Source organism: Hyperolius riggenbachi, chromosome 9 (genome assembly GCF_040937935.1).
Source record: "Hyperolius riggenbachi isolate aHypRig1 chromosome 9, aHypRig1.pri, whole genome shotgun sequence".
Taxonomy (NCBI): Eukaryota; Metazoa; Chordata; class Amphibia; order Anura; family Hyperoliidae; genus Hyperolius; species Hyperolius riggenbachi.
The window spans coordinates 47,141,109-47,147,108 of NC_090654.1; the positions used below are offsets into that span (position 1 = coordinate 47,141,109).

Genomic DNA, 6,000 nt, shown 5'->3' on the forward strand with positions numbered 1-6,000 from the left:
CTCCTTCCCCTTACCTCCAGCTTCCTTATTATCCTGCGCAGGACGGATATCCGTCCTGCGCATTGAAGGATAGGCTTCAGCCTATCAAATGACGGCGATCCCCGGGCCAGAGGCCGGGGATCGCCGATCTGCCTTACGGCGCTGCTGCGCAGCAGTGCCGTATGATGTAAACAGCGGGGATTTCTTCCCCGCGTGTTTACATTAGGCGCGCGAGACGCGATCGGCGGCTCGCACACTGTTCACAGAGACAGACTCCGTGAACTGACATGGAAAGGTTCCATGTAATAACCACTTAAACCCGCCTCCGCCTATAGGCGTAAGGCGGTCCTGAAGTGGTTAAGCTGTCCTGACCCTCAACTTAGCACCCCCCCCCCACTTAAACAGCTATGCCCTAGTGGATTATGTGACCCCAAGTACAATGCATGCTCACATTGTACCTATGCAGTGTTCTACTCAGGCTCTTTTAGCCGGGTGCTCCACCCGGCTAGTTTTGGTGAGCACCCGGCTGTCATCAGCTCACCTCCTCCTATGCTGTAAGCAGAATCTCGCCCCACCAGGCTACTTTTCATGCCACCCGGCTGGCAAACATTTCTGGGGAGAACACTGCTATGTAAATACTTTTGAATGTATGGTACTGTACCCATGTAAATGCCTATGTATATATGTATGTATGGATCTAACCACGTATGTGTCCAAATACATAACCATGAAGGGCCTCTGAGCTGTCTGTGCCAACAGTTCCTTGTACAATACCCCGTACTTGGCAATTAAAACTGATTCTGAATGGGAAAGGCACTGCATTGAAGAGCAACAAAAAAAGTGTTGGGTGTTGCTGTATATGACACACGGCCATCTGCATCAGTCTAACATTGATGTGATGCTGAAATCAGCACAGAAGTACTCGTGTGTTTAGGCCCTTAGGGGTTCAGTTGTCACCAAGCCACTGTCAGGTAGGCCAAACAAAATTTCAGCCGCCACTGCCAGGATCGTTTATAGAGACGCCAAGAAAAACTCACAAGAAACTTAAATTAAAACTCAAGCAACTCAGTAAACAAGAGGTGTTGCTGTTTCAAGAGGCACAGTAAAGAGTCACTTGAACAAAAATAGGTCTAGTTGCAACAATTGAGCCTTTCTGTGTCAATGCCACAAACCAGCATCGAGAAAAGCTTCAAAGCTACTGAACTGTGGAGAAGCGAGACCCAAATTGAGTTTTATGGTCTTAACGTATACAACTATACTTCAGTAGCTACAGCAGAAATAGTAGTGGTGCTGGAGCGACCATCAGTGTTCTGACCTCAATTTCACTGAGCCACTTTGAGAAAATAACAAATAGGGTTGCCGCGGTATACCGGTATGATAGTATACCGTGGTTTGATTGTCATGGTAATCATACCATGCACAACCTCGTTTTACCGGTCTTCAGGGGGCGGGGCGATGTAGCGGCGGGGATGCGACACAGTGGCGAGCGCACGAACAGCGGTGAGGGGTACAAATACTCACTTGCCGGCAGCTAGGTCCTACTAGAGTTGGGCGAACTGTTAGCTGAACTTCAGCCACACTGTTCGGCTGCCCAACCTGTCATGTCGCTGTGTCTCTTACTACTTCCGGGTCGCAATGACCCGGAGTAGTACGTCTGCGCTGGCCCGGCGGAGCGCGTCCTAGATCGCGCTCCCGTTGCCGGGCACTCTCTGCGCATGTGTGTGACGTCACTCATGACATCACACACATGCGCAGAGAGTGCCCGGCAACGGGAGCGCGATCTAGGACGCGCTCCGCCGGGCCAGCGCAGACGTACTACTCCGGGTCATTGCGACCCGGAAGTAGTAAGAGACACAGCGACATGACAGGTTGGGCAGCCGAACAGTTCGGCTGAAGTTCAGCTAACAGTTCGCCCAACTCTAGGTCCTACACGCTGTACCGGCTTCATTCTTCTTCCTGTTCTTGCGTCCCATTTTCCTGAAACAGCGCCCCCTGGGCTCTATTACAAGGAAATGGAACAAGAACAGGAAGTAGAATTAAGCCAGAACAGTGTGTAGGAACTGGCTGCTGGCAAGTGAGTATTTGTACCCCCCCGCCACTCTATACTGCAGACACCTATCCTGGCTACACCTATCCCTGCCTACCTATGTTGCGGACACCTACTACTGGCTACACCTATCCCTGCCTACCTATGCTGCGGCCACCAACTACTGGCTACACCTATCCCTGGCTACCTATGCTGCGGCACCTACCACTGGCTACACCTATCCCTGACTACCTATGCTGAAGGCACCTATCCCTGCCTACCTATGCTGCGGACACCTACTACTGGCTACACCTACTACTGGCTACCTATGCTGCAGCCACCAACTACTGGCTACACCTATCCCTGGCTACCTATGCTGCGGCCACCAATTACTGGCTACACCTATCCCTGGTTACCTATGCTGCGGCCACCTACTACTGGCTACACCTGTCCCTAGCTACCTATGCTGCGGCCACCAATTACTGACTACACCTATCCCTGGCTACCTATGCTGCGGCCACCTACTACTGGCTACACCTATCTATCCCTGGCTACCAATGCTGCAGCCACCCACTACTTGCTAAGGGGGAGGGGGGAGCAAATAATTGTATAATACCGCATACCGTGGTAATTTACTTTTTTTGACGAATAACATACCGTGGAATTTCATACCATTGCAATGCTAATCACAAATTTGTAATTCATTCAAGAAAATAGTTTACAGAACCTGGAGTCTTCTTGCCAAGACAAATGGGCCACTCTGACACCCGAGAACCTTCACATAAAAAGTCACGCCATCATTGATGCTAAACTTCAAGTGTACCTGATACATTAGTAACAAAAAGATTTATACTTACCCGGGGCTTCCTGTGGTCCGTTCGCTCACTTGCCATCCTTCCCATCCCCTCCTTTCTTCCATTGTAGGCCCTGGTAAAGTCCCCGCAGACTAAAGCGCATTCTCAATCCAGTCTGCACTCAACCCACGATCAAGTCCCCGTAGCCGGGAGCATTCTGCACATGTGCAGCTCATTAAGTCAGCAACTGTCATGGGGGAGGGGGTGCAGCCAGAGGAAGTGTGGATTGTGGTGGACTCCACAGCAGAAGAAGGAGCGAACCAGACAGACATAGATGGAGCTAACGGGGCGCAGATGGCTGGAGGAAGCCCCAGGTAAGTATAAATATTTTTGTTACATAAATCTCAGGTTTATTTTAAGCTATGTATACACCAAATGATAGAATTCTAGTTAAAGAACAATGAACGATCGATCATTCCACAATCTATAAAAAGCAATTTACACAGATTTGACTTCAAAAAAGTTAGACAACTGCATCTGCCGTCTCCCAATGTCACTGTTAAATGACACGGTACGTCTAAAATATTCTAACCCTACTGCCTGCATCCCCACCCACATAGTGTACTAACCCTACTGCCTGCATCCCCACCCTCATAGTGTACTAACCCTACTGCCTGCATCCCCACCCTCATAGTGTACTAACCCTACTGCCTGCATCCCCACCGACATTGGCTATCATTCATGAACAGGCTGTCGGTAAAGAGAATCAGTGCGGGAAAACACCGCTGGCGGATTTTTAGACTTCTGGGTGGGCATTCATGAAGATGTATCCATGTGCGGAAGCAGTGCGGAGATTCCCCGAACTAGGCAGGCGGTAGGCTTGCGGAGACACGGAAGCTGCCGAGTTGATACATTTCTCCGTGTTCCGCTCTGCTGCAGCTGCCTGGGAGGTCTGTGTGTCTCCATTCACTTACATTGTTATCGCCACATCAGAGGGAGCGGTACTTCCCGACCTCACACCGCTTGCGGTGATCTTTATGAATGAACATTTGGCTACATTTGTACCGATAATCACCGCACAAGGCGGTGATTTATCACTCTGCTCGGTAGTGTCATTTTTCCATGCGGAAAGAGGCTTTATGAATGCTGACTTTGCTAAGTGGTCGGTAAAGTCAGCTGTTTTAAGCATTTCCGCATGCGGAAATGCTTTATGAATGATAGCCATAGTGTACTAACCGTACTGCCTGCATCCCCACCGACATAGTGTACTAACCGTACTGCCTGCATCCCCACCCTCATAGTATACTAACACTACTGCCTGCATCCCCACCCTCATAGTGTACTAACCCTACTGCCTGCATCCTAACCTTCATAGTATACTAACCCTACTGCCTGCATCCCCACCTTCATAGTATACTAACCCTACTGCCTGCATCCCCACCTTCATAGTATACTAACCCTACTACCTGCATCCCCACCTTCATAGTATACTAACCCTACTACCTGCATCCCCACCTTCATAGTATACTAACCCTACTACCTGCATCCCCACCTTCATAGTATACTAACCCTACTGCCTGCATCCCCACCTTCATAGTATACTAACCCTACTGCCTGCATCCCCACCTTCATAGTATACTAACCCTACTGCCTGCATCCCCACCTTCATAGTATACTAACCCTACTGCCTGCATCCCCACCTTCATAGTATACTAACCCTACTGCCTGCATCCCCACCTTCATAGTATACTAACCCTACTGCCTGCATCCCCACCTTCATAGTATACTAACCCTACTGCCTGCATTCCCACCCTCATAGTGTACTAACCCTACTGCCTGCATCCCCACCTTCATAGTATACTAACCCTACTGCCTGCATCCCCACCTTCATAGTATACTAACCCTACTGCCTGCATCCCCACCTTCATAGTATACTAACCCTACTGCCTGCATCCCCACCTTCATAGTATAATAACCCTACTGCCTGCATTCCCACCTTCATAGTATACTAACCCTACTGCCTGCATCCCCACCTTCATAGTATACTAACCCTACTGCCTGCATCCCCACCTTCATAGTATACTAACCCTACTGCCTGCATCCCCACCTTCATAGTATACTAACCCTACTGCCTGCATCCCCACCTTCATAGTATACTAACCCTACTGCCTGCATCCCCACGTTCATAGTATACTAACCCTACTGCCTGCATTCCCACCCTCATAGTGTACTAACCCTACTGCCTGCATTCCCACCCTCATAGTGTACTAACCCTACTGCCTGCATTCCCACCCTCATAGTGTACTAACCCTACTGCCTGCATCCCCACCCTCATAGTGTACTAACCCTACTGCCTGCAACCCCAACCCCACAGTGTACTAACCCATAGCTTGCATACTTACCCCCCCCCCCCCCCCTAGTAAACTAACCCTACTGTCTGCAACCCACCAGTATACTAACCTAACTACCTGTATGCCTACCACTAAAATACACTAATCCTACTTCTTGCATCCCCACCCTCCCCTAACTGTCCACTTTTCAAAGGATCCCCACCGCCCAATACTGTCTCCTACTGCTAGGACTGCCTCTCATTGTGCTCTACCTACAGTGAGGAATCACTACTGGCAATGTATAGTTGTCCCTCTTGTCAGGACTTCCCATCCCCCAACTCTCCCTCCAGCAATGGCCACAGCGCAGCCTGCGCACCACCTCACCTAGCCGGTGTCCCTCTCTCCAAACAGACTAGCCGCAAAGTCCCGGGGGAGGCGGTGCTAATCTCTTCCCCGCTCCACCTCCACCAGTCCGCTCACCGACAGTCTCCAGCGGGAAGTGCTCCGCTTTTCCTTACGTCACTTCCGCTACCCCGTCGCAGGGCGGAGTGAGAACCTATGACAACGCAGGGGAGGTGGGGATTGCGAGCTGACTCATCGTGGTGGGCGTGATCTTTTGGAACTTCGTGCTATGGCAGTCACACATGGCGTAATACCGTAGCACTGTTACGTGCTTTGTTGCCCATCGCATCGCAGCTCAGGCAGCTGAGCTTGTACCAGATTCAGAAACAGCCGTGTGTCATGCTTATCCTAATCTGGCACTGCACGTCATTCACAGTCACTTGTGTCCCTGCTTGCAGGGACATCCTCCTCCAGAGTCGCCTGTGTCCCCGACTGCAGGGACATCCTCATCCAGAGTCGCCTGTGTCCC

General features: G+C 50.5%; 1 protein-coding gene across 1 annotated transcript in view; it reads right to left on the reverse strand.

Moving 5' to 3' along the window:
* ARIH2 (ariadne RBR E3 ubiquitin protein ligase 2) overlaps window positions 1-5,671 on the reverse strand; it is a 73,829-nt gene extending 68,158 nt beyond the window's left edge. Inside the window, exon 1 of the mRNA XM_068252691.1 lies at window positions 5,514-5,671. The gene's annotated coding sequence lies outside the window, so the exon portion shown is untranslated. The remainder of the gene's footprint in view (window positions 1-5,513) is intronic.
* Between the last annotated feature and the right edge of the window lie 329 nt (window positions 5,672-6,000).